General features: G+C 44.1%; 1 long non-coding RNA gene across 1 annotated transcript; it reads right to left on the reverse strand.

Annotated features, from left to right (window-relative positions):
* Positions 1-8,796: 8,796 nt before the first annotated feature.
* Positions 8,797-21,298, reverse strand: LOC123957173. Its single transcript, XR_006821750.1, has 3 exons — positions 19,608-21,298; positions 13,736-13,992; positions 8,797-8,928 (listed from the first exon to the last, which is right to left on the reverse strand). It is a non-coding gene; the product is annotated as an uncharacterized LOC123957173 (long non-coding RNA).
* Positions 21,299-23,852: the final 2,554 nt, after the last annotated feature.

A 23,852-nucleotide genomic window follows, 5' to 3' on the forward strand; every position in this document is an offset into this window, starting at 1 on the left:
TGGGTGTCACTGCAACTTAAGTTTCAAGGCCAGGTTAACATCGTGAGATGAGATGTGGATTAGGTGACAAGAAAAGTACCACCCATGATTTTTGATTCAACACATGCTTACATACGGATCCAAACAGCACTTTTTGTCTTAACATGATAAGAGATAAGCAAAAATGTAATTCAAGTATGTCCTCATTCTGGTCAAGGGGAATCATTGACACGTAGTGACTAGCCCACCTGAGACTCTGAGTGGTTCAACATGTGTACTTGACACATGGATCCGGGACTTAAAATGTGCATATCTGTAATAGTTACTTTAGCGTGTGCTTAGCGTGTCAAAACAACCATGTGCGTGAGCTGTTTTTTTGCTATAATATGTTATGCAAGCATAAAATTACGTAATAGGTACTGACTGTCACACCAAACTTAATATTCAGAGAAAGGCACATAACAGTTAAGTGCATGAAACTCCCAGTGATAAGACTTAGAATGTCCATCCCTAGGGGAAAAGTTACTTCATTTGGACGATGTACATTGCTGCTTCCAGCTGCTCACAACGTCTATCCAGTTGCTCACAGCGGGATTGTAGTGCCTCACAGCATCGTCGCAACAACTGTAGGTCGTGTGGCTGGTTGGGTGCTCTGCGAAGGTGTGGTCTCCCCTGTTGACGGAGTCTGGTTGCCATGCGGCCTAAAGAGAGGCACCTCTCTTTCTTTCAGGTGCCGATGTCTGCACGTTGCATCCCAGACATGATTTGATTGAACCTTCGTAGGGGCATCTTGCCCCAATAATCAGGATCTTCATCAATGATGACAGGGGGAATTCTCACTGGCATGGGCTCGGCAGGTGCCTGTTGAGTTGCAATGTCGTGAGGGAGTAGGCCTGAATTTGTGCACTTTGTCGCAGGGGTTGTTTATCCTGTAGTGTGTCCAGTACTGCTGGCTGTTCTATCGGTGGTATGGCATCACTGGGTGATTGTTGGGGAGAACGAACGATTGTGGATGGCTCTGGTATCGGTACAGGATCTTGTGGTCTTGGATCGGGCGTGGTCAGACTATACTGATGTATTGAGTCCGTAGAGTAATCATCACTTAAGCTCATGTGTGAGGAGTGTGAGGAAGTTGACTGAGGACGTGAGTCAGTGGGGGTGTGCAGTTCTTGCTGCTCCATGGGCCCCACTGCTGCTTGTCCTTCCGCCAGGTCGGCTAGTGGCACCGATGGATCGTATGGATCCGAGGCTTGTCTTGCTGCTTCCTGGAACACTCGCTCTGTGCGTATAAATGCCATGAGCCTCTGCACACTGGGTAGGTTGCTTGGTACAGCACCACCCAATCGTGGGGTGGAGGTTCATGCGCGTCGAGGAACTGTAGCGATCCCTCAGAATTGACAAAAAGGTTCATCTGCAGTGAGTCTGATCTTGTGGGGGCAGCCATCATTGTCGCGGCCGAAGTGGTTGGCTGTTCTGCTGCCTGTTGTGCAGGTACCTCAGCACTCGGATGGTAACACGGCTGGGATAATATATCCCCTGGTTCGTCAGTGTGAGTTGGTGGCGCATCTAGGCTCCAGTAAACCGGTGGGCTTGTTGTTTGTTGTGAGCATGGTGGAGCTGGTGCGGTCCACATCTGGCCTGGGGATTGTGGCGTTGGTTGAGTGAGTAGCTGCCTTAGTATGGATCCTGGGGGTGGCTGCAGACCAAACCCTCCTTGGGTCGGTGTCACCGGTGGCCATGACCTCGAGGTTGATGGCATCGTACTGATAGGTTCCAATGTAGGCCATGGTTATGGAGGTGGAGGTGGAGGTGGACGCTCCCTATGCACTGACTGTGTGGAGAATCCTGTGCTGGCCAGGGTAATCTGATAATTTCTGATCAATGGTGGCCTGTGTGGAGGTTGTGGTCCTAGTGTATAATTCTGTCTTCTCCAGTACTCCCAACTTCCCTGACTCTGCCCTAACAGGGGGTGGATAATTTGGCTGGTTGCCTGCTCCATCATTTCCTTGTCCTTCAGCCATGATTGTATCTATTAAAAGAACAACAAATAATTAGTCCACAACTGGCACTGCGTTATGTCTTGGGCAGGCTCGGTACTTAGTAGTGGGTTTCTTTCCTGTGTGTACGAGACGCAGACATAGGTTTCGTCTATGCAATGACTCACACTTTTCTGACAGTTGCCTAAAATGGTCACTGCCCTGCTTTGTTAATTCTGGGTAAGTTGTGAACAAGGTAGTGGTGCCTGCCTGGATGCTAATTACTTCCTTCTCTGTTGTGGTTCTTAGGGGCATGCAATAGGTCTTATTTACTAGCTCATAAGTATATGTTAGCTTTATCTTGCTACATCTTATGAACAATCCTGTCGCTTCCTGATATACTCTTGTTGTCCATTTTTCGCAACAAACGGCACTTAGGAAAAACCTGTAGGGTGGAAGCAACAAGGGGTAATCCTTTGATTGAACTGACCAGTGATAGTGTTGTAATTTTGTTTTAGAATGTGCAAGTGTCACCGGTCCATATGGTAACATGTCCAAAAGGGGTTGTAGTTTTTCATTATATTGTTGGGCTTTTCCTCTGTTTCTTTTATCTGGTCTGTTTCTATTTCGTTTTGGTTCTTGTTGTTCAGTCATTTTGGTTTAATTATTCCTTAAATTGCCAAATGTCCTGGTCCATGATGGTGTACTCATTCTCACTCAAAGAAGGTTTGGATGGAGCAGATGGAACTGCCGGGTTTTCGTATGCTGATGAAACTGCATACATCTCTATCCCTACATCCACGTCATTGTAGATATGGAGCGGGTATTGTCCTGTGACCAGTGAAATCATTCTGCCTATCATGATCCTGATTAGTGGGAATATACAGCACATAATCACCATAGCTATCAAAATTAGTGAGTCAATTACCATTCCTATTTTTTGGAGAATCTTTGTCCAGGACATGTTCTGAAACCACTCCCATGTGGATGTCTGTTTCGTGTTCCAGTTTGAATGTTTAACCTGTTCATCCCTCATTAATTTTAATGATTCTAGAAGCTTAGTGAGGTTCCCTTCTTGCCCTGTGTTCATGGATATTACTGTGCAACACTCATCCCCAAAGTACTTACACACTCCCTGTTCCTCAGCTAACACTGTGTCTAACACAAACCTGTTCTGTATCGCCATCAGAGATGTAGTGTGTAACTGCTCGTGGACAGTCTCTATGTCTGATATTGTCCAATTTACATATCTCTGGTGATTCCACCAAAGATAGGATATCCAACGGCTGTTTCACGCTATGTACTGTGCATTTATGGCTTGGCCAAGTAAGGGGACTGACCCCGCTATTTGTCCAGATATAATCCAGTCTTCTCTTATTGCTCTGTATTCTGATGGCACACCATAAGGTTCCTGATTCCAGGCTACATATACTTTATCTTCCTTATCATTCTTTAGGCTCCTAGCGATACGCTTTGAATCTGCTATGTCTGCCTGACTGAGTACTATTATCTGTCCTGTTGCCATAACTGGAGCAGATATCCCAGTCCACTGTGGTGGCAACTCTACTTTCAGCCGGTCGCTGTCATCACATAACCAGAAAATGTCTGCCATAGCATACGTGCCTCCACCAAGAAACGGTATGGGGATGTCAGCGTCACTCTGATTTCGTTGAGTTCTAAATGGAGCATAGTCTGCCACCACCTGTTGGCATTGAAATTTAGCTTTAGCAGTTGTATCACATTTATCAGGTGCGAGCACCGTTCTGTCATTTTCAAACTTTCGCTTGCAGTGACACGGCACTTTGGCCTCTGCTCCGCTAACCATCATAGTTTTAGTATCCACCATGCAAAATGGGAACACTGTGCTTTCATTCCTAACGGCTGTCTGTTGCATCCACTGTTCCAATAAGGGGTCCATGTAGGATGGACAATTAGTTCTATTCTGTGACCATCCATCACGCTTTGTTGCCATCATTCTTAGCATGCAATAAGAAAAACAATCATTGTGGTGTTGACACGCATTAAAACTTATGGACAATATTTGAGGAACTCTTTTGCCATTGTAACACGCTATGCAGGATTGGGAACTAACCTGCTGAGCAGACTGTTGTAGCCATTGGCGAAACATAGTCTCTCCCTGTATCACGGGCTTTACTCTCGGTTTTGTTTTGGTCTGTTGTACCCTGGGCCTGGTCTTCTGTAATACTCTGGGGTGTCGTTTGTTAGGGTTAGGCTTCAAAGTTGCCTTTGGCTGACCATCTGGTAATTCCCTTCTTTGTTGGCGTGTCGGGGACTTAATCAGTTTGTGGGCTAGTTGTCTGTCTACAGTTGTTACAGTCGCTTCATCCGTACACCTGTCAGAGCTACAGCTTGACGTTATTGCTACCACGCCTTCAGCTTTGCATTGCTCATCAGCTGGCTGATTTTCCAGTATGTAGCCTCCTGGGCCTTGAGTCAGAGTCTTTTTAAGCATGATTGATCTTACATAGGTCAAATTTAGTTTGTCGTTCTTTGGCCATCTACCTTCCTGTACTGCTACTGCTGCTACACATTCAATCATCTGTCCCTGTTTCGGAGGAACGATCTCCTTCTGGGGAATCATGTCCGGAACCTGACATGCTAGTAGTACCAGGACTGCTGTCACTGCTACCCACATCACCAGCTGCCTGTCTTGGAGTTTCTGTTTGTCCCTCTTCTGGGTCTGTTTCTTCGGGCTGTGTCTCTGTTCTCGTATAGGGGCTGTCTCGCTCTGATTCTGATCGTTCTCCTGCTCCTGTTTCAAGTCCTGCTTCTGAGCTGCTTTCTGTTGGACTTGCGTATGTACACGAACCTGTACATGACCTTGGGGTTGCTCCTGTACTTGAACCTGAATCTGACCCTGTTCCTGATTCTGTAATTGGACTTGGTGTTGGCCTTGGGATTGTTTCTGCGTATGGGCTTGGTTCTGGGCTGGGTCTCTGCAGCTCCCTTTCCTGCCCTATACTCCTGGGTATCTCCTTCTGAACCTGAGTCACCTGATCAGCAGTGGTTTAGATGGAACCAAACGTTCTCACCTTCTACTTTTAAGGCTGATGGTGTTGCTAGGACAACTTTAAATGGGCCTTCTCGTCGGGGTTGGTTCCATTTTCTTTTGAACACCTTGACGTACACCCAATCACCAGGACGTATTGTTTGTTGGCGCTCTGGTGTGGCCCCTTTGATCTGTTGGAAGATAGTTCTGTGGATTCTAGTTAAATGCTGGACATAACTTAACTGTTCGAGAGATGGCACTTCATATGGACCTCTCAAATATGGGAAAGGCATCGGCCTCCCTGTGCACATTTCATGCGGTGTTAGATGCGTTATTCTGTTAGTTTGCGATCTCATAGCCATTAGTGCTAGCGGGAGAGCATCTACCCACTTAAGCTTGCCATTGCTGTCTTCTATTATCTTAGCTAGCTTTGCTTTCAGAGTTCCGTTAACTTGTTCCACTGTTCCCTGTGATTGTGGATGATAGACACACCCAAATCTCTGCTTGATGCCCAACATTTGGAGCATTGTTTTTATGACCTGTGCTACAAAGTGTGGTCCATTATCTGCACTAATCTTGTCTGGTAAGCCTAATCGTGGAAAAACTTCCCTACATAGGAACTTTGCCACTGACTTAGTCTGGGCTGGCGGTTGGTGTTGCTTCAATCCATCTGCTGAATCTGTCAACTACTACTAGGATATACCTCATCCTGTTTACCCGCTCTGTCATGTCTACATAGTCTATTATGAGATGTCTAAACGGGCCATCTGGTGCTGGAATGTGAGCCAGTGGGGCTGAGAATGACTTTCTTGTATTGAAAAGAGCGCAGCCCTGACATTCATTCAATGTGCTATCTACGGTGGCGGCCAGATATGGTGACCACCATACTGCCTGTAGGCGCCTGAGTACCTGTCCCCTGGAACAATGGTCTGGTCCATGAGCATTCCTTAAAGCAAAGCTTGTTAAACAAATAGGCAGTGCAAAATGGCCATGAGGACCCCTCCATAGTCCTTTCTGGGGTCCATCCTCAGTTACTTGTCTGGCCCCTTTCTTTAGCCATATGGACTTCTCATACACGTCAGCTGCTGCTTGTGCTGCAATGAGAGATGACAGATTTGTGAGTGGTTCACAGTCTTCAACTGCCACTATTGGACGCATAACTTCCCCTATAGCTGCTTATTTAGCGGCTTCAATCTTGGTTGTTACCTCGAGCTATCAGAGTGTCTGTTTTCTGGTGTGCTGGACACTTTATGATTGCTACTGCGGTTGGTTCATGGATTGCTTCTAATAGTGCAGAGATGGCTTCTCCGTGTATTACAGGAGTTCCGTCTGCTCTACGAAACCCTCTCTGTTTCCAAGTATTGCCATGCACATGACATACTCCATATGCATAAGCTGAGTCTGTGTATACAGTGAAACGCTTTCCTTTTGCCAGCTTACAGGCTGCCGTTAGAGCCTTGATTTCTGCCAATTTCGCTGAACATGGTTGAGGTACAGTAGTGGTTTGAATGTCTGTGAAGGTATTATCTTTGTTTAGCTGCACCACTGCATGTCCTGCATGATTACCTGTGGCATCTCTGAAACAAGAGCCATCAATAAAGAATGTCAAATCAGCTGGGATTGGTTGATTGTGCAAATCCTCGCATATTCTCATGAACGTGTCTGTTACCTATATGCAGTCATGTGGTGTTCCATCTATTTGCAGCACCATACGTGTTGCTGGATTCACAGTGTTGGACCATTAGATAGTGAGCTCTGGTGCAGACAGGTAGAAAACAGGATATGAGGTCATCTCATATCCTGTTTTCCTAGCTTGGGTTACAACAAATCAAGGACTGGTGAGTAGAGCATGCAATTGATGGGACGTATACAAAATCACTGGATGTCCCATTGTCAGTGAAGAGGCTTTTTGAAATGCAAAAACTGCTGCTGCAAATCCCTGATAACACGGTGGCAGTCCCATCTCAATATTGTCCAGTTTTGAACTGTAGTATGCCAGTGGTTGTTTACCTGTTGGTGAGTCCTGCATTAGCACGGCAATCGCATATCCTGATCTTTCAGCTACATACAGGTGGAATGGTTTAGAATAGTCTGGATTGCCTAGTGCTGGAGCAGAACGCAAATCCTGTTTTAGTGCTTGGAAGGCCCCTTCGGCCTCCTCAGTCCAGTATAACTGGGCTAACTTATCTGCCTGACCAGCTGCTCTTATCATAGCACGCAATGGGGCTGTTTTTACTGTGTAATCGCAAATCCACGAGCGACTATATCCTGCCATGCCTAGAAAGGAGAGCATTTGTCTTACTGTTTGTGGTTTTGGTATCTTAGCTATAGCCTCTATCTGTGAGGTGGCTATCAATCTCTCCACTCAATTTTCTGCCTGGATACTCTACCTCGGTCTGGCAAAACTGTAGTTTGTCTTTACTAACTTTGTGCCCTCCTTTGGCCAACGCTAGCAATACTGACATAGTGTCCTCCTCACATTGTTGTTCTGATGGACTGCAAATCAATATGTTGTCCACGTATTGAATCACGGTGCTACCTCTAGGTGTTGCAAATCTTGTGCTAGCACTCTGTTAAAGATTGAAGGACTTGAAACGAAACCCTGTGCAAGCTGCTATAAGTTATCTGATGACCGTCAAATGTGAAAGCAAACAAGTACTGTGACTCTGGGTGTAGGGGCACACTGAAGAATGCTGAACACAAATATCGCTGTGTACCATCGTGTGTTTGGTGGGATGTTAGAGAGCAAGGTGTGTGGATCTGGAACGACAGGTATTTCTGTATCTACAATGGCATTTATTTGTCCCAGATCATGAACATATTGGTAATCATTTGAGTGTGGCTTCTTAATTGGGAAGATCGGTATATTACAGGGACTCTGTGTATTGACCAGAACCCCAGCCTTCATCAGACCCTCAATGTAGGTCTGATCCCTTCCAAAGCATGCTGTTTCAGTGGATATTGTCTTTGGTATGGTAATGTAATGCCTTTTCTTAGTTTTATTTTTACTGGCTGTGCTGATTTAACTAGACCTACGTCTGTTTTGTGTTTAGACCACAATTCCTGAGGTACTTGATCCAGTAATGGTCTGTGCCTGTCTGTTACAACCATAAATAGAGGCAGTTTCTTATCCCGTGGTCCTCTATCAACTATCACCTTTTCTGCTATTCCCTCATCTACTGCTGTCAGCGTTAGTCTCATGCATTGTCTATCTGAGGCAATGCATATGTTTGCATCATATGTTTGTGTCCAGTTTGGTATCTGTAATGCTCCCTTAACCATTGGTCCTAAATCATGAGACTCATAACCTTCTGACACAAGCAAAGTCACATGTGGGACGGAGCCCGAAACCGTGAACCAGTCTTACAGTTCTGGTGGGAGGATGACAGCAGCCGCTGCTCCTTGTGGTCCTATATACACATCTTGGACTGTCAGATAGTGTAGAGTCTTGTTGATAACTTCATCCCATAAGGTCTCATAGTCCTGGTGTTGCTGCCTTTCATCAAGAGACAGAGAAACATCTGATGCCACATACATTTGCATTTCCTTTCTTAGCTCAGGAAGAGTTTTTGAGTGTATGCTAATACTCTGCCATTTGTTCATCCTTCATCTACCATTTGTTGGCTGTTGTTTGCTTTGTACTTGTTCTGTACTGAAGGAGAGGAAATGCTGAGTTCGGGAGAGTAACCGTGCGTTCTCTCCGTGGCCACGTTACATAAAGAAATGATTCAACACATCTATTTGACTCCGTATTCTTTGGAAAGTAATTATTTTTGTTAAGGTTGGGTGGTGGTAGAACTCAGGTGCAAACACAGACCCGGTGAAGGTGTGAAAAAAAGGGTTTATTCTTGATAACAAAAACAATAACTAGGCAAGGGTAGGGAAGACCAGGCTGGGAAGCTAAAGAGCTTGTGGATCCAGGAGTGTGACTGGCGAGGCGAGGGGGCACGAGGCAGCAGAGGTCTGGAAACAAAAAGGAGAGACAAAAAACAGAACAAACTTTAAGGCGAAGGCTCGAGTGGAACGAGAATCATCTGAGTAGGCCGACAACTGTTACCACGGATGGCGAAAAACAATCTGGCACCGGCCCTCCAGGAAGTTGGAGCTTAAGAGCACAGCGGTGATGAGTTGATCTGCTGCAGGTGTGGAGGAGAGCCAGGTGCCGAGCCAGCTACCACGCCCCCTGCACAGAGAGAACACACCTCCCAAGCAGCCATACAGCCCAAGCCGTAACAATTTTCCCTGACAGTTCTTCTGGAAACTCTATGTGCAATCCGGTTGGGGTGCACATTATATGAGCCTTCAACTGGCAGAGCAAGTCTCGTCCCATCAGGCACGTGGGGGTGTTGTCAGAGTATAATAAAGGTGACACAATAGTTTTTCCTGCAATCTTCATTGGTACCGGCTGTGTTAATGGTATTATTTGTGTTTTCCCAGAGAAGCCTACTGTTTTCACTGATGACTCTGAGAGGGGGAGATTTGAGCCGGATTTTCCAATACAAGAGAAGATAGCTTCAGAGTCTACCATAAATTGGTGGTCTTCATCATAAATTGTGACTGTCATGGTAGGCTCTTCTTGTGGTCGTGATGAGATGGCTATTCCTATTAACTCCCCCTCAGGCTCCTCTGGGCTCCCCTATTGCCATTCAGATGCTGGCCATTCCCAGGGATGGGTTTCACAGTCTCGTCGCTGGTGTCCAGATTCTCCACAGCACCAGCAAGCATTTGACGCCCCTTGTGGTTGGTTGAGTTGTGGGTTGGACTGTGTGCGACGCATTTGTGACGGTCCCATTGGGCCTCTCCATCCTCCACGTCGATTTGGGCCACCTCTGGGTCTTGGCTGTGTTTAGTAACGGTTGTACCCTCCTGCATTTCCTTGGGGTGGATTGCCCCCTTGTGGCAGGTAGTTTCCTCGCTGTTGGTAGCTCTGGTGTGGATAGCCCTGCTGTGGGTAGCCTTGCTGTGGTGCATACACCTGTTGAGGAGGTACAGGCTGCACACCTCCTTGTGTCATCATTGGTGGTGCCTGTGGCGGCTGTAGTTGTGTCATGGGCTGTGTTGTTGCAGGTGTCTGTGGTGCCACAACTACAGGTGGAGGCAGCTGAGACAATTCTGCAGTCACCACTGGAGCCTGTGTCTTGCACTTCTCCTTCTTTGCTTTAGTTAATTCATTTTGTTGTAGTTGGGTCAATTTGGTGGTCAAATTTTTGTTTGCTTGTTCTTCTCTCTGTTTTTCTTTTCTCCAATTCTCCACATGATGTACAATGTGTTCAGAGAATAACGGCCATTCCATCTTCATGAGCCCAACCACATTGTCCAGTCGCTTCTGGACCTCTGGAGGCATGGTTTTCTTTATCATCACCTTGAACAGGCTTTTTGTGGTGTCATTGGTGTTCCAGCACTTCCAGTTTCATCTCTCCATTTCTTTTGGAAGTTTATCAGAAACTTGGATGGGCATTCGTCCTCCTTCAGTCTTTCACCATCCAGTTTAGATGGTTCCATTTTCTCCGGATACTGTCTTCTCAGCTCAGCCCATACTCTAGTTCGGTGCCCACTGAAGCCTATGCCATCGACCATGTTTCCTTTCACCACCAAAGGTAATTTTGCTGCATTCATGATGTCTTCTGTGGAGTGTTTTCCCACAACATGCATCAATAAGGCTTTGATGTCTCCTAAGGCCAATGTCACTCCTGCTGTGCTCTCCTCTAGCGCCATGATCCATTTATTGGCACCTTCAGTCAGATCTGGTAATCTGCTGGCCAATCCCACCATGTCGGCGAATCCCCAGGCTACATATGATGTTTGTCTTTGAGCCTTGGTTACCAGAGGGCAGATGAGTCAACGATTGTATTCCCCTCCTTCTTCGTCTTCTTCTTCCTCTTCTTCTTCTTCTTCTTCTGGTGGAGGAATGTGAATGGCGCGTGATCGCTGCTTTTTGGGAACTGAGGGTAGGACTCATCTTCCATTTCTTCAGCACTTTTACATAATCATTAGTGCTATTAATCTGCTGCAGTTGTCGATTGGTCATATCATGCACTCTCGTCTCCAAAATGCATTGCATCTCCACATTCTTTGTTTTTAGCTTTTTATCATTGCTTTTAATTAAATATTTACACAGTGAGAAATGAGTAGGTAATTGAGTTGGGGGATTATGGGAGTGAGATTGAACAGAGTGAAGGAAGTGTACTTCTCTCTTTATTCTTTTTTCAGAATAACTGTAGCTCATTTATTTGCTCAACCCCTCAGCCTGTTTTTATTTTCCATTTAACTCTTTTAACACTGATTGTAACACTGTAACTTTTATTATATTTTATGTTGCTTTTAAACTTTTTTATATTTCCCTGTTGCTTTTATGTTTTATGTAAAGCACTTTGAATTACCTTGCTGTTAAAATGTGCTATACAGATAAACTTGCCTTGCCTTGCCTTGTTGTAATTGGCAAGTCTGACAACTTGAGTGGGGTGTATTCTCCTCCTCCAGCTGCATATCTGTTGTTGTGTCTTCTGTTGCTGTCGTCTGGTGACGTCTGGGCGCTTGCTTCCTTTAGCTAGTAGTCCACTGTGTTCATTACTTCAGTCTTGAAATCTCTTTTCACCTCCTGGTAGTAATTTTCTCTGTCTCTGCTTCCATGTGAATCTCCACTCACATTCAAAGATTCAGGTTTTGTTCCTCGAGATTCTCTGCCCAGTGGATGAAGATTCGCTGGGTTAGGTGTGTCTCTTTGGCACCATTCCATCTCTTCTTCTTCATCCTCCGTATCTCCTGCTGTCATTCTTTCCTGTTAGTTCTCCTCAGCACTGGCAGTCTGCCTCCTGTCCTTTTCTTTGTTGTGAGTTTGCTTGGTCAAGGTCATGGTAAACTTTCCCTCTAGTTCTCCCTCTACTTCTTGTCTTTCCTCTCCCTCAAGTGTCCCTAGCACTGGATAAATGCCTGTCCTAGGTGTGTGACTATCTGGGGAGTATGGCGGTGGTGGTCTGGCCGACCACTCAGGTACAGTTGCCTTCTGCTGTCCCTGGTTTGTTTTCACTTCCTGTTCTACCATCACTTTCCTGATTGCTAATGGAGGTTTGGGGGGTGGATCATGCATGTGTTGGCTTCAAATTTAAACCAACCTAAAACCTTTCTTTCCCTTGCACGCTTTCCTTCTCTTTTTTCACTTGTGTCTCTAGATTTATGGTGTTTTATATTTATTGCCACTTCATCACAGTATGCTTCCATGAAGGTGCCTTGTAAAGGCCATTTTAGTTTTCCTTTTGTTCTCCCATGCCACTTTTTCATGCATTTTTCAATAAATTCTTTTTGATCTGGGTGATTGTTTATCACCACTCCCATTGGAGTTGCTTTCCCTTGTTCCTTCACCATTCCTGCCCCCATGTAGCCCTGTCTTGCACTAAGTGCTGTTCTAAGTATTTCTGGTTCCTTGTCTGTGTCTTTGGTTTTTATCGTTACCAGTTTCTTATCTACTGTAACTCCTGGCTTATATTTCTTTTCCCTTATGGGATTGTACTCTAATCTCTCTGTTCCGTCTCTTGCTGGTGTTTTTGTAATGCACCCAAATTTGCCTGTTTCCCAGTTAATTCTCCTAGGGACTATTGTGAAGCTCAGTCGTGGATTTGAGGTCACTCTATTGCGCCCCAGTATACCATACCCTGTAGGTAGTCCCAATGCTGGACCTAATGGTATGGTAACAGCTGCACTAGGGTTATTGCACAGCTGATCCAACACTATTGCAAGTGTCTTTGGAGTCCACCACCTGCGTATCACTTCTTTCCACGGCACGTCAGGAAACTCGTTCTGCACTTGTGCCAAATTAATAAATTTTGTCAATTGCCACAATTTCTGATTTATCTCTTGTTCAGTTTTCCATTGCTCTACACCATCCTCATCCTTACAAGTTCGTTCCAACCAAAAATGTGTTCTTATTCCTTGTGTTCCTATATCCCCTTCCTGTGTGTAGTGTCCTGGCAAAAATAGCTCGTCTTCACTGCTATTTCCTTCTTCCATAAACTTATCTTTCCCTCAAAGATGTTTATCGAGCAGTGCTCCTCCTTCAGGAGCCTTTGATGGTATTATCTGCAAAGTTTTAATTGCTGAGTAACTTTTTCACACTTAGTCAAACAAATTAAAACATTGACCTTATTTATCTTACATACATTTCACTCTATCAGACACCTAATTTTAATTTTACATTTATTAGATGTTTTAAATATTGGCACTATTTGTTCTCCATACCTTTTACACCTCTCAACCTACCTATTCTATTTTAGCAGTATTTACACGCACGTACGTTTCTGACTCCTATCTCCTGCCGGCCCCTGACTTAATTTACACTACCTAGGTTTTCAAATGGACTGGTCTGATGCACTTCCTCAACACAGACCCAGTTTACACACAAATAGCCTCTCAATCCACTTCCTCGACATGAGGGCTTAGACAGAATTGATACACTTCCTCAACACAAAATCTGTCTTTACAAATCGCTACTCAATCCACTTCCTCAACATGAGAGCGTAAACTTCTTTTATCTTTTAAGCACGCTTCTATTCTCCTATCCTGCCGCCATCCTATTTTAGGCTCCTAGCGGTAACGTGCTATAGTACATCCGCCCGTTCAGTCCTAACCTACCATTGAAGAGCCCCAACACTCAGTTGAGTGCGAATCGCCTGCGAATTATTCTTATAATAACAACTCCACTAGTTGTAGTTCTACGTGGTCTCAGAGACCTCCACTCCCCTCCCTCCCTAGGAACACAAGGCAGGGGAAAGCTCACCTCACTCACTGATCTCCATCTTCACCTGGTCTGAGGCCTTTTGGTTGCTTTGGCACTCGTTTGCAGTGGGTGGCATGAATCCAAGTTGCTCTTTCAGCCACCTTTACTGCTGTTTCTGTTCTTAGCAGTATCTGAAATGGCCCAGTCCACCTGCGAGCCCACTAATTCTTTCTCCTGAAGTCCTTCACCATGATCCAGTTCCCTGGCTCCAGATCGTGCAGTTTCTTTTCGGCAGCTTTTGGGATGGCGTTTTTGACCTGCATGTTAGTTTCAGAAAGCACAGAGGACAAATTAGCACAATATCTCAACATTTCATCCTCACATTGGCTGGTATCAGGGAGTTGTCTTCTAACTGGCCCAATCCCCGTGTTCAATGGTCTGCCAAATAGGACTTCAAAAGGACTGAGACCCCCTCTGCCCCTCATCCGGCTTCTCATGTGCATTAAAACGATCGGCAAGCTGGATGATAAGCACAATGTTGCCTGAGATCAATCCCCATATCCTCCCCTACACTCCTCAGTGCTGTGCTAATGAAAGGTGTGCCATTATCACTGGAGATCTTAGCTGGGATTGATACATGGTCTTTACCGTGTGTCAACTTAGCATAATAAGGAACCACGGCAGGCACGGTTTCCCATCAGGCCCATACCACACTTTGTCAGAAAATGTGCAGCCTGCTTTCTTGTAAAACTTCCTGTTTTCCCACAATCTCCTAAAATTATGAATAACACCCTAAGAATAACGGCTGTCTGTAAAAATATTTACAGTTTTGTCCTTTGCATATTTACATGCTTCTGTCAGTGCAGCTAGCTCTGCTGCTTGTGCAGAATAGTTTGAAGGGAGCGGTTTGGCCAAAATAGTCTCATGCAAAGTTGTTACTGCAAAAACCTGCTCTATTTTTACAAGTTGCTGGAAGTCCTGACCCCTCTGGAAGCATCACACACATTTACCTTCCATTTACCCCATACCCAAGAGGCTGGTGAGATTAGTTACTGGCCCACTCTGCCTTTTTGTTTTGTTCAATAATATTCAGTAATAACTGGTAGTGTGTTTTGTTAAAAATAAGTAACTTGTTTGCCAAAATTGTAGTAAACTTTTATTTTCCATTGTAATTGTGCGGTGAAACCCTTACAAATGGTTCAGAACACAGCAGCGCGTCTGGTTTTTGATCAGCCCAAAAGGACTCACGTCACTCCATTACTCAGTGACGTCCACTGGCTCCCCGTGGCCTCCAGAATCAAATTCAAGTCACTAATGCTTGCATACAGAGTGACTACTGGGTCTGCACCCATCTACCTAAACTCCATAATACAAACTTACGTTCCTCCAACAAACGCCGCCTGGCTCTGCCATCCCTTCACACAAAGCAATCCCAGTCCCGGCTATTCTCATCTGTGACACCACGATGGTGGAACGAGCTACCACACGCCATCAGAGCAGGGGCGTCCCTCTCTAACTTCAAGAAGCTCTTGAAAACTCACTTCTAACTCCTAACCTCTAACATGCTCTTCCTGTGCTCTTCTTCTTCTATCCCCTACAATGATCTTGTATTGATTGCACTTTTTGCTAACTCTTACTTCCTTCCCTAGGTATTTACCCCATATAAGTGATATGTACTGTGAGCTCTTACTAGTATTTATTGCTGCTCTTACTAGTATGTATTGTCAGTTGTAGATCTGTAGTTGATGCTCTGTTGATGCTTGTATGTTGTTCCTCAAATGTAAGTCGCTTTGGATAAAAGAGTCTGCCAAATGAGTAAATGTAAATGTAAATGTAATTTGATTATTTGTAGTATTGACCATCCTCTCTTCAGGCACTTCCAGTTACCAATTATCAATAAATGAGTAATTCTTTTGGAACCACGTCTGTCTTACTTAACCTGTGTAGCCTTTGGATAAAGGGTTAGTCAATGTTCCTTTCCTAAATCTCTGACTTAGGAATGTTAATCTTTAATGGCATTTTTCGTAAATCAGTTCCTAACCCTTATTACCATGGTTACCAATCATTTAAGAAAGGATCTGCAGGAAAGGAAGTTTCTGTAATACGGCCCCACTCAATCTTTCACCTCCACATGGGGCAGCAGTTCTGGTAAGAGAAGTTTAATTTACCCTTTAGTTTTATCCTGTGTCCATGTTTATAAAAACATAAAGCGTTGTTCAGAGGATATTCCAAGTTTCCTGGCTACATCACGTGCGCACAGACAACACGTGACCTTATTGGCCAGGCTCATTGGCAGATATGAACATTTCTGCCGATGGTCATTTTAAGATTTTTGTCTGCACCAATGTCGTGCCGATATCATCACACATCCCTAACATAGAACAATGTTATCTATACATTGAATATTTTCCTCATACCATGCAGGCCTACCTCATGCCCGTTGAGTCTGGTCTTACCAATTCAATTCAAATTGGCTTTTTTGGCATGAATGTGTAACAAAAGCATCATACAAACTACATAAGAACAATAAACCCCATACGTTTCATTAAACAAGTAATTAAAGCGTGTGTGGTTGTGTTAGAAAAAAATAAAATATATTAAAAATGAGTGTTAAAAAAAATATTTAAAATTTAAATAAAACCGTGTGTGTGTGTTAAAAAATATATTAAAAATAAAACAGTAAGTGTGTGTTTAAAATATATATATTAAACATTAAAATAAAACAAATAGATAATACCTTAAGTGTATATTAAGCGAAAAAAATTGATTAAAAAGAAAAAAATTTAAAAAAAGAAATCAGTATCAAATGTAAAATAAAACAATTGCTAAAATATCAAGCAATCAAAATAATATTTGAAAATTTGTACAATTATCAGTCTGAGTTTCTACTAGTTGTTCTCACTTCATGGCATGAGGAGACATATTTTGTAGCAATTATTTGACATTTGGGCATTAGAATTATTGGTTCTAGTACAAACTGGTAAATTTTAAGCCAGATTTCAATTGAATATAGATTTTAATGTATCTCTTTAGTGCATAGAAAGCTCTCCTTGCTTTGTCCCTCAGATCTTTCACAGCCATGTTGAGGTTCCCTGTGTATGTAATGTTGAAGCCAAAGTAAGTGTAGCTTTTTGTATGTTGTATTTTAGTGGTGTCTAAATAGAAATTGTGTGTAACCTGATTTCTGTAGTGTTTCTGAAAGATCATTATCTTAGTCTTTACTGTGATTACTGTCAGGGCCCAGGTCTGACAGAATCTCTGCAGGAGATTAAGGTGCTGCTGCAAACCTTCTTTAGAAGGTGAGAACAACACTAAGTCATTTGCATACGGAAGACCTCTGATCTCTGTGTCGTTCAAGGTGAGTCCAGGTGCTGTGGAACTCTCTAATTGGTTCGCTTATTCATTGATATATAGATAGATAGAGAATTGGACTGAGATTGCATCCCTGTCTCACTCCCCGGCCCTGGGAGAAGAACGCTGTTTGTTTCCAATGTTTATGGCACATTCACTTTTTGTATACATGTTCTTAATCAAATCATGTTTTTCCTCCAATGCCACTTTCAAGTAGTCTATAGAAAAGGCCCTCATGCCAGATGGAATCAAAGGCTTTTTGGAAGTCAACAAAACAGGCATATACCTTTATTTTCTTAATGTTTAATTCTTGATCAATTAAAGTCTGCAGGGTGAATATATGGTCTGTTGTGCGGCAATTTGGCAAAAAAAACTATTTGGCATTTATGCAGAATATTGTGGTCATCAAGAAAGTTGACAAGTTGTTTATTAATGATGATGCAGAATATTTTTCCCAGGTTACTGGATACACATATTCCTCTGTAGTTATTTGGGTCATATTTATCTCCGGATTTATGAATTGGGGTTATTAAACCTTTGTTCCAGATGTCTGGAAAAGTTCCAGTTGCTAAAATGGTATTGAATAGTTTTAGTATAGCCAATCTGATTTTATGGTCTGATTATTTGATCATTTCGTTGAATTCCATCAATATCACAAGCCTTCTTTCCTTTCAGGGACTGGATGACTTCTGTTAATTCTTGTTCTGATACCGGGTAATTTAGAGGGTTTTGGTTGCTTTTTTTTATCACCGCCTCCAGAGATTTCCATTTTGTGAATATCCTGTACTGATCATCATTTTTTGAAATATTACTGTATAATTTACTAAAGTGATTAATCCAAGTATTTCCATCTTGGATCGCCAATTCATCCTGCTGGGTTTGTTTAGGTTGTTCCATTTCTCCCAGAACTGATTAGACTCTAAGGATTCCTCAATTTCACAGAGCTGGTTCTTGCTGTGTTGTTCGTTCTTAGTTTTTAGGGTGTACTTGTATTGTTTCAGAGTGGCCTCATATTGACAGCGTATGTTGTGGTTATCTGGGTCCCTGTGCTTTTCATTTGATAATTTCCTTATTTACAACTTATTTGAAGTTTTCCTTAGGTTTTTGCATTCAGTGTCAAAACATTTGTTACTGTTCATTTGTTGAGGTTTTGGTTTGGAGGCTTTCAAATTAGACAAAGCCAAATTATGAAATATTGAATTGATTTTGTCCACAGCAGGATTTGGACTAGAATTATTCTGGGGAAATGTTTCAGTTAGAAATAAGAGTTAAATCATGAATGTTTTGATTTTCCAGTGCCTTTTGGTACGCCCCCATGCTGTCTGGGCTTCATCTGTATGAGTATGTGCTGTTAAACAGTTCACGGGCACTAGGGGCCCCAGACTTAGACTGAGCCCTTTTCAGATAATCCTTTTCAGATTTTGCTGTGGTCTGAGCTGGGTGTGAGGGGGCTGACTGTGAAAGCTCTGAGACATTACATCTCGATCTTTAATGAAATAATCTACCGTACTACTGCCTAGAGCTGAGCTGTAAGTGTAGCGACCCAGAGAGTCCCCTCATAGCCTGCTGTTGACTATGTACATAGGTACATAGTCAAATACGGTATATATAAGTACGGCAGAGCTGTAAAAGCTGCATACCGCTTGTATTAGTAAGCTTGTCAAAGCTCTTTCTAGCAGGACATTCAGGGATGGGGAAGCAGGTGCTTCTAGGTAAGTGTTTGTCTCCCTGGGTGTTCATAGTGTCGCCCTTTCCCCTGTTCGAGCGTTCAAGTCTCCACAGAGTAATACATTTCCCATGGTTTTATAATGGTTAACTTCCTCCTCAAGAATAGAGAAAATATATGGGTTGTAGTAGGGGGATTCTGATGGAGGTATATAGATGGCACACATGTAGACATGTTGCTTAACACAAATCTGTTTGTTAATTTTCAACCATATATAAGATTCTTCTTTTTTTAATAACTGTGATGGACTGGCTCAGTTCTGATTTACACCATATAATCATGCCTGCTGAATCTCTGCCTTGGGTTATTGTGGGATATTTTGTTGATTGTACAATAATCTCAGTGCAGCCGTCAGGACGACCAGTGGAAACATCTTCTCTGCACCATGTCTCCTGTAAAACTATGATGTAAGTCTTTTAACTCTGAGTCTGAATTTCTGCTCATCAAACCAAAAGCTGATGATCTCAGACCTTGAATGTTCCAACATGTTGTTGTAAACAATTTCATCTCAAAGTGTAATCCGTTCAAAAATTAGACAAACACCTTAAAAAAAATAATACTAATAATAAACTGGATATTAAAAAATACTAGTAACAAACGAAAAGAAAAGTGTAAAAAGAGGAAAATAGTATTGTAGATAAATGAATAAAATATTAAACTTTGAGTGACATTTTGTCAGTGTTTCATGTGTGAAATACTGACAAGGATTGTCCTTAAATTACTATTCGTTTAAAATGATATCCAACATGCTAAACTATGAATTATGTCTTTAAGAGGTCTCTGCTCTTCCATCATGTAGCTATATGAGGCGAGAGCAGAGCAGGTTTAGCATGTGTAATATGTCTTTGAATTCACCAGAGGGGGGGCAGGGCTGTGGCTCGCCTCACCGCTGCAGCATAGTTCAGTCCAATAGGCTGTCCTCTCTGACAGCCAGGGGTAGATGCATGGTGGAGGTCTGGATGGTCTTGAAGGTCTAAGAGGTCCTGGAGGTCTGCGTTGTGTGGTTACCCCTTGGAGTGGTAGTGAGGCTCCTTCCAAGAGCAACATCCTTCAGGGTCCTAGCAAGGGTGGGGACTGCATTTCTGTGTAGGTGTGTTATCATACAGGCAGTCCAAGTGGAGGGTCGGATGGTGGGCCAAGAACACGTTGGGTTTGAGGGCATAGTTCCTGGAGAGGCTGATATTCACTCTGTGAATGGTGTCGGGGTGGAAGTCTCTCCTGTGCAGCAGCGTAGATGACTATCTTGCTGGTAGGGAAATTGGTGGAGGCTTGTTCAGTGACTCTCCTCAGGGATTCTGCTAGTCTGTCCTGTTGGGACCTTAAGTCGTCGGTGCCTGTATGAATAATGATGTGGCTAGGTAAGCCTAGCTCAGGCACTGTTAACAGCTCCAGGGCTCTCCTGGTATTGGGGCACCAGATCTTCTCTGTCTTTGGAATAAGGTCTTTTCATCCAGGAACTTTCTGTTAGAGTCCATGAGGAGGATAATGTCAGCCCTTCTGCCTGTGTGTGTTTGTTCAGACTCAGCTGTCGGGTCTGGATGTGGAGCTGTGGTGGTGGTTTCAGGTCTGGAGCTCCTGGCTGGAGGCTGGCTAGAGGCTGGGCCTTGGACGGGTGCAAGGTTGTGACTGGCATCTTGGCTTGGGATGTGTATTGAGGCAGCTTAATGGTACAGGGGGAGGATTAGAGTCTGCACCAGGCTGGGTGAGAGGGGGAGGGGTCTTCGAGGAAAAGGCTGTTTTCTCCGTCAGCAGGTGTAGTGGGAGTTTGGCTGGATGTGGTCTGGATCTGAGAGGCGAGCACAGGGGGTTGTGTGGAGTTCAGTCTGGCTTGTAGACTTAGCCTGTCCCTGTCCGGTAGCTCTTCTCTCAGTATAGCCAACTCAGTTCTGCAGTTGTCTCTGTCCTTCCTAAGTTCCTTCACCTCCTCACTGAGATGATCCAGCTGTCTTCTCTGAGCTAGTTCTTGTTGAAACTCTCTCAGCTGTGAGTTGACATTGTCCTGTTCTTTCTTGGCCTGGAAGTCACTGACAGTAGGAGAAGTAGGCTGCTGTTGGTCCAGCTGCTCTCTGATCTGTACCAGGTCTATATCCATCTGGGAGAAGTATTCTCTCGTCCAGGTCCTCAAAGTGCTGTACCAGGGGATGATCTGTGTCAGCGTCTGTCAGGAGCAGGGACAGAACAGGACCTCCTCAGTCTCATAGCAGGAAAGTCTAGCTCAGACTGTCTCAGGTTACCTTGTATCATGGCAGTTCCATTTTTGAATAGGTTTATTCTGCTGGTGTCAGAAATTTTCTTCCAGTACACATATTTTCCATCCATTACAAATGCCTGCTCTCTTTATTGCTGGGTAATGAGAGCTGAACACATTCAGCCAGGCATATGGTTCATCAGTCCAGAAGATTAAATTGCTGGACCTTCCATCTTTGTAGTGGTCCAGGAAAAGGATTTCTGGTATTTCTCGAAGTATTGTTTGTTTATATTTTTCTCTTGCAGTTTTGCTTTTGATAGGTGGGGTGTAGTCAATGGTTTCAGAGTGTGTAAACATCATGAAACAGTTGTTGATCTTCAAGCTTCTGTGTTTAAAACAGCACTACTGCTGTTATTGATGCCATTGCTAGGTAACCACAGTCCAGTGTTAGCTTGTTAGCTATTAGCTTGAGTGTTGCAGTAGTAATAAATGCAAAAACCAATAGTTTGCTGTTACTTGCTTGAGTCCCTCTATCCTCTTCTTCGTTTGTTTTTGTTCTCTCCTTGTTTGTTTCTCTTCAGTTTGATGCTCTGTTTTCTGAGCTCCTTCTTCAAACTGTATCTCTTTTCCTTCTTTCTCTTTCTTCATCCTTCTTACTATTTTTTTTTTCTCCTGGTGTATTGTGGTCACTACTTTTTCATTTTCCTCCATTAAAAAGTCAGTGTTTATCCAATTTTTGGACCGAAAACAAGCGTTTTGTTTAGCAGCAAGCCTTAAACATGACTTATCACCAACAACGGAATTCTCTCTCAACCAAATAACAATCACCAAATAATAAAGTATTGATAGTGGTATTGTTAAAGGATCCTTAAGCAGTTTCAAGAAGGCGTGTCAGGAGGACGATGTCTGGCTGCTCTGCTACCACAACCCCTCCATCTACACCGACACACACAGAGATCCATATCTGAAGCGTTTAGCTGCTCAACGTGATCGTAGCTGTCATCGACTCCACACAGGTAACAGCTAATCAGGACTCACCTCTGTAGAACCTTTAGTCTGGTTCTGATCCCAGTTGTGTTCAGTAAGCAGGTCTCTCTGATGTGTCACATGATGATGGGAAGCCTTGTGATGTTCAGGAAGGACTCTGTGCTCAACATCAGTGAGACCCTCTGAGGACACCTGTCCTCACGTCTTCCACCTGTTCTTGTGTCATCATCTTCATGTGTCCACCTGTCCTCGCGTCTTCTTCTTTATATGTCCACAGTTTAGTCTCTAGACTGCGAGACCTTCGAGCAGTACAGCACCTGGCAGCTGTTCCTGGCTCACAGCATCCCTCTGGACACCAGCATCCCCATGACAGGAACACACCTGGACACTTGACTTAGAGACTCCTGGGTCCCCATTAACGTCTCTCTGTGTGTCCCAGTTACAGTGAGGACATGGACGTGGTGAAAATGGTCCTGAGTTGTCCCTGTCACCCCGAGGACCAGTTCACCACCAGCATCCTGAGACACTGGGCATCCAATCACGACAACATGCTGGAGAACACATCAAGGCCCAGCTGATCAAGAACAACAATCAGCCCCGCAAGAGAGAGCAATAGACAGGTGAGGACAGACAGCGATGGATAAGTGAGGACAGAGGTGAGGACAGTCTCTGGGTACCTGTTGAACAGTGGTTGTGTCTCTGTCTTCAGTTCCAGCAGTAAACTGGCTCAGCTCATCCTGGAACAGATCCTGGAGCTCAGGGACAACCTGACGCTGAGCCTGAGCAACACCAAGAACAGGTGTCGGTACACACACAGGCTTATTGATAACTGATTGATTGCGTCTGTCTCTGCCAGTCTTCACTCAGACCCCAATCCTTCAGGCTCTGCAGCATGTTCAGGCCAGCTGTAACGAGGTCCACAAGATGAGGTATGCACGCACTGACGGGTGACATCACTGTGGCGGCTGATATCACTTCCTCCTCCTCCTCCTACAGGTTCAGAGACCTATTCGCCCTGGTGGAGGAGTATAAGGACTCCCAGACCAAGCCTCCCAAGTCCTGCCGTAAGGCTCCAGACTCCTCGTCTCGCTTCCACCAACAACAAGGAGTGCCTCCAGCAGCGCCTCGGTACATAACCCCACCTCCACCTGCTCCTCTGTGTGAGGACAACCTGAATCTGTGTCTCGTTCTTTGATTGGTCCGTTTCAAAACTACAACGGAAAATTTGATATTTAATGCGTCTGATTTGTGAAACCAGGAAGCAGCTTTGTGTCTTCACCAAGAAGGAACCTCCAGGTTTGAAAAGTGAAGCCTCAAACCTGCATCTCTCTAACAGCCAGCAGAGGGTGACACTCAACACTTTCCTAAAGAGTTTATGGTCTAAGTCGCTAGTCTTCTACACAGCATGATGCTCATTTAGTAAATTATGGTCCCATTTAGAGGAAAATAGACCAGAAAGCAGGGGAGGCTTTAGGGCGGTGCTACCTTGTGATTGATAAGTCACCCAAATATGGTACCCCATGGATGTTCAGTCTGTGTTCACAACGGAGCTAAACACCTCTTTTCTCTCAGCTGGACAGGTAGGCTGGAATAAAATACAGCTGCTCGTTATTTTCTATAAATTGAACTAAAGACGTTCTGTTGGCTTCCTGCTCAGGTTCCAGTCTGAAGGGGAGATGTTTGTTAACCTGCTTCACTTGTCCAGACGTTTAGGAACAGCGTTTGTTGGTGTGGAGAAACTGAAGCATTGACCTGACACACGACACCGTACTTTTACTGCCAGAATATTGTCCTCCTCTGAGATTCACCGTCACTTGCTGTCACTTCACATCAAACACTGAGACATCCAGATTAAAGGAGCTGCTCTGATAAAAGCACCTGTCAGATAGATGTCCTGCAGGGTTTCCGCTGGGTCTTAAAGTCTA

This window comes from Micropterus dolomieu, linkage group LG19 (assembly GCF_021292245.1).
Source record: "Micropterus dolomieu isolate WLL.071019.BEF.003 ecotype Adirondacks linkage group LG19, ASM2129224v1, whole genome shotgun sequence".
In the NCBI taxonomy this organism is placed as follows: Eukaryota; Metazoa; Chordata; class Actinopteri; order Centrarchiformes; family Centrarchidae; genus Micropterus; species Micropterus dolomieu.